This window comes from Triturus cristatus, chromosome 1_1 (assembly GCF_964204655.1).
Source record: "Triturus cristatus chromosome 1_1, aTriCri1.1, whole genome shotgun sequence".
Classification (NCBI taxonomy): domain Eukaryota; kingdom Metazoa; phylum Chordata; class Amphibia; order Caudata; family Salamandridae; genus Triturus; species Triturus cristatus.
In genome coordinates, this window is record NC_140579.1 from 907,338,769 (window position 1) to 907,349,599 (window position 10,831).

Genomic DNA, 10,831 nt, shown 5'->3' on the forward strand with positions numbered 1-10,831 from the left:
CTCCTTTTTCTATCGCTTACGGAGTGCTTTTGAGAGGTACTCAGCATCCCACGTAGCGTGTCACCATTGTAGTAATTTTGCAAAACTGACCAATGTTTTATTAACCACCTAATGCCAGCAGGTTCCTGGACCAAGGAGTATAGTCTATTGTCCCTGTCCATGATTACCAGGACGCGGTGATGCGGTGGTCTGCCAGCATCTAGCGGCTGCAAGCATACTTGTTTCACACGCACGTGCATTTAAGCTGAGTCTTTGGACCGGGGGCATTCCCCAAGATTGATTCTAGAAGACTGGCTTTTCTTCCTCGCGGTAAGGAGATACGAAGCGCACACTTGGTGGTGCATTTTACAACATTGGACTGGTGCCGTTTAGCTTTTTAAGGGGTAATAGGTAACGGGTTTCTTTTTACGATACTTGCAGATTCAGGCACAGGGCTGCCAGCTTTAATGTAACAGGACCGCCGAGGAGCGGTGAGTTATTATTTAAAATTTGGTATGTATTGATCGTGTCTTATTTCGGGACGGAAGAGTGATGCTTCCTTGTTCCCTATTTTTCCTTTAGATTGTATGCCCTCGTGCGAACAATAGTGCGCCTACCACTGACCAGGTATTGAGCTGAGGTTTTTTACCCTTTGTCTTGTATCAGCGCTCACCGCTTGGTTTGCTTAATTCTCTCACGTATTAATATACTCCCATCTCCTTTTTTAGATTTCCTGATTTAATGACCAGTTTTGTAATTTAAACGGCATCGGTGGAGGGAACCCATAGTTCTTCCTTTTGTAAGTAATGAATGATGTATTTAATTGCACGAGTTATAACCGTGCTCCAACGCTGGCAATTGTATAGGCCCGTTATATGTGGTACTTTTTAATTTACTAGCCACTCACACAACACCTTATTTTTCAGGTGCTGCTAGTGCGCTCTCTGTGTTCCGGAGCCTATGTGCCCAATTACTCATCTCAGCCCTGTATGTAGGGCTGCTTTCTGGTAAATTTTCGGAGCTTTATGCCCTTTAGCCTTTGCCTTACTGTGTGGGATTTCGCCCATTTATATTATTTTCATTTATTCTAGGTGAGAAAGACCCCATAGTATGGTGGAACTCAACCTACGCTGCACAGGGGTCGAAACGTCGACTTTTGTACTTTTGCCAACCCACGAACAACAGATCATTGCTACTGTGTTTTACTGTATGGGCATGGTTAACAACTGTTCAAGTTTCTATGTGGTAAATGATATGCCTTTGGGATGTCAACTGTCAATTATGTGACTACACCAAACCCTTTGAACTGTCTACACAACTTTATTCCTCACTAAATCACTTACCTTCCCCACTATTCCCCCTTTCCGGGCACAACGTTTATGCGTAACAAAATGTTTTTTCATATGTTTGCTGGAATGAGGATGTGATTAAACAACATCTCTCAGAAATCCATTGTATAATTTCTTTGTATATAGTGTGAGAAATCATTTTGTTCTTTAAAGATTGTATACTGGGACCACCTTTTCCTGTAACATTGAATACCCAGGTCCCAGTACTTTTGGGTCTACCCTTTATGTAATGGGCTCCCACCGACAGGCTGCATTGTTGCCTTCTGGTTGATTGCGAGTTTCTCCTTGGTCTTGCACTTGACCTCGTCCATTGACCTCTTGTGCTTTCCAATGGCATTCACCTTGTCCACGATGTCCCGCTGTAGGAACCTGGGGTCACCAGGCCCTATAGGCGGTAACGTGGCGCGAGCCGGTCGGGCAACCAGAGGGCTATGTGTTAAGCAACCATACACCACACACTCCTCATGGACTAGGGACACACACAATAAGTGACGCCACACCGTTTAAATTATGCAAATACTTCAAGTTTATCCAAGTATAGCTGGTCAATTGCAGTTCAGGAAGTAACAAGGCGATACATGCATCATAATACCATCCATCAGTAGATACGGCAATCTTGGCGATATTTATGCAGTGCCTAACCTCATTCAGATACCCACGGCAGTTGGCTAAGTGCGGGTGATTATAGCGCTGTGCGCGCTAAGTGAGGCCTTTCCCTGAACAGGCCGTCTAACACAGCACGATACTCGTAATGGGTGACATCGGGTACATTAACATGGAGCCTGTAGAACTGAGCGCTCCTCGTAATCGATGGCCCCTAATCCTGTGAAGCAAAGCATATAACCAAGCGCTACGCGCAATCATTTACCTGTGAATACATTTGAGCAGGGCATATACCACCACGCGCTACTCGCGATCATTAGCATATAAATACTTTCGAGCAGAGCATATAACATACCACGCTACTCGTGATCCTTAGCATGTAAGTACTTTCAAGCAGAGCATATAACATAACACGCTACTCGTGATCATCGGCATGTAAATACTTTCGAGCACAGCATATAACATAACACGCTACTCGTGATCATCAGCATGTAAATACTTTCGAGCAGAGCATATAACATAACACGCTACTCGTGATCATCGGCATGTAAATACTTTCGAGCAGAGCATATAACATAACACGCTACTCGCAGTCCCGGTCTCTCCGGCTGGGGAAGCGGAGTCGGTGGTGTGAAGCGCCACACGAGGGTAATGTCAGTCCGTACTTGGGACGGCTTCCAGCGGGGAGGGTTACCGGACTTGAGGAGCGGGTCCTTATGCTCCGGTGCAGTTCACAGAGCACCGCGCTCAGTATCGTGGAAGGGGGGCACGGACAGGATCCCTCGGCGGGGTCTCTCCGTCGCGCAGGCAGGGTAGGGGACTCCCACGGAGGGGACAACCCGGGCCAAGTACGGTGTGGTTCCCAGACCAGCAGGGGGCGCACCAGGGGGGATCTCGGCCTCCGGGCTTACCTCCGTCTCGGCGTCAGCAGGCGTCCGTCCTCACGACGATGGGGGAACTCGGCCCCGACCTTGCGCACCTCCTCACCCGGCTGCGACGGCAGCGACGGGGCCCCGGGCTTCTCCTGGGCCTCGCGACACAGCAGGGCACTTCTCCAGGGCCTCGAGACACAGCAGGGCACTTCTCCAGGCCTCCAGGCCGCGGCGGTGAGTGCGCTGGCTTCGTCGTCACAGGGGGGGGCTCAAGTTAAGGATGGGGATATGGTGCTCAGCGGAGCACGCTGCCGGGGGTCCCAGACCAGGGCAGGGAGCGTGGGGGTCACAGCGCTAGTACCTGGTCGATCGCCGGTGGCTTGGCAATCGGCTTAGCATTTAGTTTGATGGGTCAGCTTGGACACGCAGTCTCAGCTCTGGCATTCAAGGCTTACAGCTCGCTCTTGTCATGCAGTCTCAGTTCTTACAGTTAGGTTTCAGTTCCCAGTGGACAGATGAAGTCTTGTGGCGCAGATGTATCTGGCGCCCTTAAGGGGTTCTGTTACAGGGGGTAGGAATGGAGAGGGCGACTAGATCCTTCCTAGTCAGGCTGGCAGAGAGTCTCTGGGTCCTCCTACTACTGGGCAAGATCAGTGGGATTCACAGGGCACCTCACTCACTTAAGAGGCAGTACCTAAATCCTGTCACTCTCAGAGGCATAAGTCCCTGGCTAGGCCCTACCGCCTACACTCCTGGTGGATTCTTCCAGCTCTGCTTCACCCCAATGGCCAACTCACCACAAAAGTTTCCCTCCCTCACTTAAGTAGCCCTAGGTCAGGTGACCTCTACCAAGGCGGCAAAAGTAAAACCCCACCTCCCTTCTAGAAGGTTCCAGCATCTTCCAGGAGCTTCCCCACTCTACCTATGGGACAAAAAGGCGGGCTGGTGTCGCAACATTGTTGTGGGTCCCAGCCAGCTCCTGGCAGCTAGGGTGCTACTATGAAAAACGACCACCCTGCAGTAGCAGGGGTCGGTGGCAGCCATCTTGGGAGAAGGGAGCACCTGCACCTTAACACTGATTGGCAATGAAAAGGCGCCCGGAGACCTAGTCCAACATAAAAATGAGGGTGGAAAAAATGAGGCACGATACAAAAATAGAAGGGGAGACCACCCTAGGGCTGACAGGTCCAACATGCGTCCCCCCCCAGCCGAAAGAGGGGAGAGCTACCCAACCTCTAGGGAGTTCTCTTCACTAAGGCGGAAAAACCTGGAGAGACCGTCAGCATTGGCGTGGTCAACTCCGGGCCGATGTTCCACCCGAAAGTCCATCCCCTGTAGGGAAATGGACCACCTCAACAACTTGGGGTTTTCGCCTCTCATCTGCATGAGCCAGCGAAGGGGGCGGTGGTCGGTCTGGATAAGGAATTGAGTGCCAAAGAGGTATGGCCTCAACTTCTTCAGAGCCCATACCACCGCGAAGGCTTCTCTCTCAATGGTGCTCCATCGCCGTTCCCGAGGGAGGAGTCTTCGAGATATGAAGGCCACAGGTTGGTCCTGGCCCTCGGTGTTGAGTTGCGAGAACACCGCACCTATGCCGTGCTCTGAGGCGTCGGTCTGTACAATAAATTCCTTGCTGAAATCGGGTGTTGCTAGTACTGGAGCTGTACACATCGCATTTTTCAGCGTATCAAAGGCTTCTTGGCATGCAGCTGTCCATATGACCTTGCGAGGTTGTTTCTTTGAGGTCAACTCCGTCAAGGGGGTCACGATGGTACCATATCCCTTGACGAACCGGCGGTAATACCCAGTGAGGCCGAGGAAAGCTTGGACCTCTGTTTGGGTCTTGGGGGGCTCCCAAGTCAAGATGGTTTCAATTTTGGCCTGGAGGGGTTGCACCTTACCTCCGCGATCCCTGTCCAATCTGGCACTTGCTGGCTTTAATGGTTAAGCCAGCGCGTTGCAGCGCCTGCAATACCTCCTGGAGGTGTTGCAGATGGTCCTCCCAGCTGCTACTGAAGACAGCTATGTCATCCAAGTAGGCTGCTGAGAAGGACTCCAGGCCAGATAGTACCTGATTCACTAACCGCTGGAATGTGGCCGGAGCATTTTTGAGCCCAAAGGGCATCACTCGAAATTGGTAGTGGCCCTCTGGGGTGGAGAACGCTGTCTTCTGCCAATATCCGGATGTCAGGTCAATGGTGCTGAGGTACCGGGCTGCTCCCAGCCGGTCCACCAGCTCATCTGCACGCGGGATGGGGTGAGCATCTGTCTTCGTGACAGAGTTCAACCCCCGGTAGTCCACACAGAACCGAAGTTCTGGCGTCGTACCCGGTGGGGCCGCTTTCGGCACCAACACCACTGGACTAGCCCACGGGCTGCTGGAAGGTTCTATCACCCCCAGCTCCAGCATCTTTGCCACCTCACGCTGGATGCTATCCTTCACTCGGTCAGAGAGCCGGTAAGACTTGTTCTTCACCGGGGGGCTATCCCCTGTGTCCACATCATGGGTACACCAATGAGTGATTCCAGGCGTGAGGGAGAACAACGAGGCGAACTGTCCCAGGACATGGCGACAGTCCCTCTGTTGTTCTGGGGTCAAGGATGGGGAGAGGACTACACCTTCCACCGAACCATCCTTCTCTTGTACCGCAAGAAGGTCAGGAAGAGCTTCACTCTCTTCCACTTCGCTCCCATCCGTCACCATAAGGAGAGCAAGCTCCGATCGCTCATGGTGCGGCTTCAGGCGGTTGACGTGGAGCACCCTGAGGGGCTGACGGGGGGTTTTTACATCCACAACATATGTGGTCTGGCCTCGCCTCTCCACAATGTCGAACGGGCCAGTCCACCGGTCCTGGAGGGCACAAAGCTCCCCAGGTTCCATAACCCACACCTTCTGTCCAACGTCCAACTCGACCGTCCGAGCGTTGCGGTCATACCACTCCTTCATCACGGTCTGGCTAGCCTCCAGGTTCTCTGTGGCTGCCTTCCACAGCTTGGCCATCTGGCTGCGGAACGCCAGCATGTAGCTGACAATGTCACGGGGAAGCTTCTGTGAAGTCTTCTCCCACCCCTCTTCCACTAAACTGAGGGGACCCCTAACGGGATGGCCATAGAGCAATTCAAACGGGCTGAACCCGACTCCCTTCTGCGGTACCTCCCGGTAGGAGAATAACAAGCAGGGGAGGAGGACGTCCCACTTACGCCTCAAGCCTTCTGGAAGGCTTCGGATCATCCCCTTCAATGTCTTATTGAAGCGCTCTACAAGTCCGTTAGTTTGGGGGTGGTAAGGAGTGGAGAACCGGTAGGTCACTCCACACTCCTTCCACATGGCCTGCATGTAGGCCGACATGAAATTTGTGCCCCTGTCCGACACCACGACCTTCGGGAATCCCACTCGGGTAAAAATTCCCAACAGTGCCCGCGCCACCACCGGTGCAGTGATGGTCCTCAGAGGAATAGCCTCTGGGTACCTTGTGGCGTGGTCCACCAAAACCAAGATGAACCGGTGTCCCGCTGCGGTCGGAGGGTCCAATGGCCCAACAATATCGATACCGACCCTCTCAAAAGGGGTCCCGACCACGGGGAGCGGTTCCAACGGGACCTTCAACTTTGTCCCAGTCTTGCCATTAGCCTGACAAGACTTGCAGGTCTTGCAAAAGGTGTCTGAGGCAATCCTCATTCTGGGCCAATAAAAATGGGGGACTAACCGTGCAAAGGTTTTGTCCTGGCCCAGGTGTACAGCTAAGGGTATCTCGTGCGCTAACTCCAGCAGGAAGACCCGGTAACATTGGGGGACCACTATGGCCCTCGAAGATCCATGGACCGGCACCCTGGGCTCACTGTATAGGAGACCATCCTCCCAATACACATGATAACCTCCCAGTTCCTGACTGGCCACTTGAGCTTCGGCTTGCCGCCGCATACCCTCAAGAGTGGGGCACGTCCTTTGTGCTTGACAAAATTCCTCCCGGGTAGGCCCTCCTCCCACTTGCCAGTCAGCAAGGGTCGGTAAGTCCTCCACAGGAACGGCATCTACCTCCGCGGACTCCGGGGGCACCTCTGCGGCCTCCCCATCCGACTCCTGGGGCATGTCTTCCACCACCTTCTTCTTTCCACGTTTGGCTGTGGGTTGGGCCCTAATTCCAGGCTCCAACCCCGGGTGAGTTCCATGCCGGGCAGCCATGGACCGCGTGCTCACGCAAGTCCACCCTGGTAATCCCAGCATCTCAGTGTGAGCGTGAAACTCGACGTCCTTCCATTTGGTGTGCTCCAGGTCGTTCCCTAGCAAACACCCCACAGCCAAGGCAGGGCTCACAGCAACTCGCAGTAGGCCTTTGACTCCTCCCCACTCGAATGGAACACGAGCCACTGGATAGTGACTCAAACTGCCGTCAGCCAATACGGCCGGATGGAACTCCTCGGGGACTACTTGGTCTGGGGACACCAGCCGCCGCACGACAGTGGTCATGCTGGCCCCTGTGTCCCTCAGAGCTTCCGCCTCCTCCCCATTAATTCTCACCCTCTGCTGATATTTAGCAGTGTTCGGGGGCAGGGACACTACGGGGACCACTTCTCTATCCCCGAGTGAAACCAGCGTCAGGCCTGTCCACTCCCCTTCCCTATCTAAGGGCAGCTCCACCCCAAGCGCTATACTACTCACCCCGGGACTTTTCCCGCCCAATGGGGCTGGTGGTCGCTTGCGACACTTGGGATCTCCTCTGTAGTGTCCAATCTCCCCACACTCGTAGCACCGCACAATCCTTGGCTGCTGACTCCTGTCAGGGTAAGTGGGTCTTGTGGAATTGGACGGGGGTGGGGTTCCTACTCCCTTCCCAAACTTATTTTGGGGACCTTTCGAGAACTCCACCTTTTTATCTCCCCCCCTCTTTCTTCTGGGGGAAACCCTGTCCGCCTTTCGAGCCATCTCCCCCGGGGCCCTTGTGAGACACCCGGGTGCTCACCCAAATATCTGCCTCTTCCGCAAGCTCTCGAGGATCCTTCAGCTTGCGGTCCACCAGATGTTGGCGCAGCTCCGGAAAGCTCTTATCCAAGAGGTGCTCCCTTAAAAAAAGATCGTACAACCCTTGGTAGTCCTGCACCTCGCTGCCACGCACCCAACCATCTAGTGCCTTCCTCGCATAATCAAAAAAATCTACCCATGTCTGGGTGGACAGCTTATGGCTGCCACGAAACTTCTGCCTATACTTCTCGGGGTTCAGGCCAAACTTCTTTAACAAAGCCTCTTTCATGGGGGCGTACTTAACCCGATCCGCCTTGGCCAAATATAACAGGGTGTCCCTAACAGTGGGAGGTATATACCGGTAGAGACCACCTCCCCAGTTACTCTCGGGTACCCCATGGGCAGTTAAGGCTACCTCGTATGCCTCCAACCTCTTCATGATGTCATCCCCTAATGTATAATTGGCTATGACTTCTTTGGGTAGGTAGAATTTTGGTTCTTGAGGTTCCCTGGGTATGCTGCCACCATTGTCTTTGTTAGACGCGTTCAATTGGAGGGCGCGTAGCTCCAGCTCTTTTAACTGACGCTCGTGCTCCAGCTTCTTCTCCTCCATTGCCCATTTCTTATTCTCCCTTTCCCTTTCTCTTTCCTGCTCCAACTTGGCTAGTTCCCATCTTAATTGCCTCTCTTCCCTTCTGTCCTCATACTCCTTTGGAGACGCGCTCCTACTAGACCCTGTCCTACTACTGGCCCCAGAACGTCTCCCTGGGGGCACATTTTCAGACTCCTCTATGTTTACGATGTCTAGGACTTCCTGGGCGCTCTCCTCCTGAGGTGCATCTGGCGCCTCCTGTCCCTCATCCCCTCTCCCTTCTGGGTGGGCTTCTACCCATGCCCTAATGGCGGTACGGAGTTCCGGCCCTTTGGCCTTCCGCATCCCAGGCACCCCCATCTCCTGCGCGAACTCCCTCAGTTGCCTCACGGTGTACCCCTCGAGGTCCGCTAGCCGGGATTCCATTCTGGCAGGTGGGGACCTAGACACTAAGGAGAAAATTCCTAGGGTGTAGGCAACAGTCAATAGCTAACCAGGCTTCTTGCACTCTCTACCTGGACAGTGGAACCAATAATTCAGCAAACAATGGTTTCTGAGCTCTGGAACAAAAAAAAAATGTAGGATAGGCGTTTAATTGTGGCGCCCTTCGCCTCACGGAAGGGTGCTGTATGGTCACAGGTCCCAAGGATCCCACCGCTGCCACCAATGTAGGAACCTGGGGTCACCAGGCCCTATAGGCGGTAACGTGGCGCGAGCCGGTCGGGCAACCAGAGGGCTATGTGTTAAGCAACCATACACCACACACTCCTCATGGACTAGGGACACACACAATAAGTGACGCCACACCGTTTAAATTATGCAAATACTTCAAGTTTATCCAAGTATAGCTGGTCAGTTGCAGTTCAGGAAGTAACAAGGCGATACATGCATCATAATACCATCCATCAGTAGATACGGCAATCTTGGCGATATTTATGCAGTGCCTAACCTCATTCAGATACCCACGGCAGTTGGCTAAGTGCGGGTGATTAAAGCGCTGTGCGCGCTAAGTGAGGCCTTTCCCTGAACAGGCCGTCTAACACAGCACGATACTCGTAATGGGTGACATCGGGTACATTAACATGGAGCCTGTAGAACTGAGCGCTCCTCGTAATCGATGGCCCCTAATCCTGTGAAGCAAAGCATATAACCAAGCGCTACGCGCAATCATTTACCTGTGAATACATTTGAGCAGGGCATATACCACCACGCGCTACTCGCGATCATTAGCATATAAATACTTTCGAGCAGAGCATATAACATACCACGCTACTCGTGATCCTTAGCATGTAAGTACTTTCAAGCAGAGCATATAACATAACACGCTACTCGTGATCATCAGCATGTAAATACTTTCGAGCAGAGCATATAACATAACACGCTACTCGTGATCATCGGCATGTAAATACTTTCGAGCAGAGCATATAACATAACACGCTACTCGTGATCATCGGCATGTAAGTACTTTCGAGCAGAGCATATAACATAACACGCTACTCGCAGTCCCGGTCTCTCCGGCTGGGGAAGCGGAGTCGGTGGTGTGAAGCGCCACACGAGGGTAATGTCAGTCCGTACTTGGGACGGCTTCCAGCGGGGAGGGTTACCGGACTTGAGGAGCGGGTCCTTATGCTCCGGTGCAGTTCACAGAGCACCGCGCTCAGTATCGTGGAAGGGGGGCACGGACAGGATCCCTCGGCGGGGTCTCTCCGTCGCGCAGGCAGGGTAGGGGACTCCCACGGAGGGGACAACCTGGGCCAAGTGCGGTGTGGTTCCCAGACCAGCAGGGGGCGCACCAGGGGGGATCTCGGCCTCCGGGCTTACCTCCGTCTCGGCGTCAGCAGGCGTCCGTCCTCACGACGATGGGGGAACTCGGCCCCGACCTTGCGCACCTCCTCACCCGGCTGCGACGGCAGCGACGGGGCCCCGGGCTTCTCCTGGGCCTCGCGACACAGCAGGGCACTTCTCCAGGGCCTCGCGACACAGCAGGGCACTTCTCCAGGCCTCCAGGCCGCGGCGGTGAGTGCGCTGGCTTCGTCGTCGCAGGGGGGGGCTCAAGTTAAGGATGGGGATATGGTGCTCAGCGGAGCACGCTGCCGGGGGTCCCAGACCAGGGCAGGGAGCGCGGGGGTCACAGCGCTAGTACCTGGTCGATCCCCGGTGGCTTGGCAATCGGCTTAGCATTTAGTTTGATGGGTCAGCTTGGACACGCAGTCTCAGCTCTGGCATTCAAGGCTTACAGCTCGCTCTTGTCATGCAGTCTCAGTTCTTACAGTTAGGTTTCAGTTCCCAGTGGACAGATGAAGTCTTGTGGCGCAGATGTATCTGGCGCCCTTAAGGGGTTCTGTTACAGGGGGTAGGAATGGAGAGGGCGACTAGATCCTTCCTAGTCAGGCTGGCAGAGAGTCTCTGGGTCCTCCTACTACTGGGCAAGATCAGTGGGATTCACAGGGCACCTCACTCACTTAAGAGGCAGTGC

At 53.8% G+C, this 10,831-nt stretch overlaps 1 long non-coding RNA gene across 1 annotated transcript; it reads left to right on the forward strand.

Moving 5' to 3' along the window:
- Positions 1 to 218: 218 nt before the first annotated feature.
- On the forward strand, positions 219 to 1,341 carry LOC146871270 (uncharacterized). The gene is made up of 6 exons (XR_014959535.1): positions 219 to 309; positions 421 to 470; positions 562 to 606; positions 708 to 778; positions 906 to 986; positions 1,071 to 1,341. It is a non-coding gene; the product is annotated as an uncharacterized LOC146871270 (long non-coding RNA).
- The last annotated feature ends 9,490 nt before the right edge of the window (positions 1,342 to 10,831 follow it).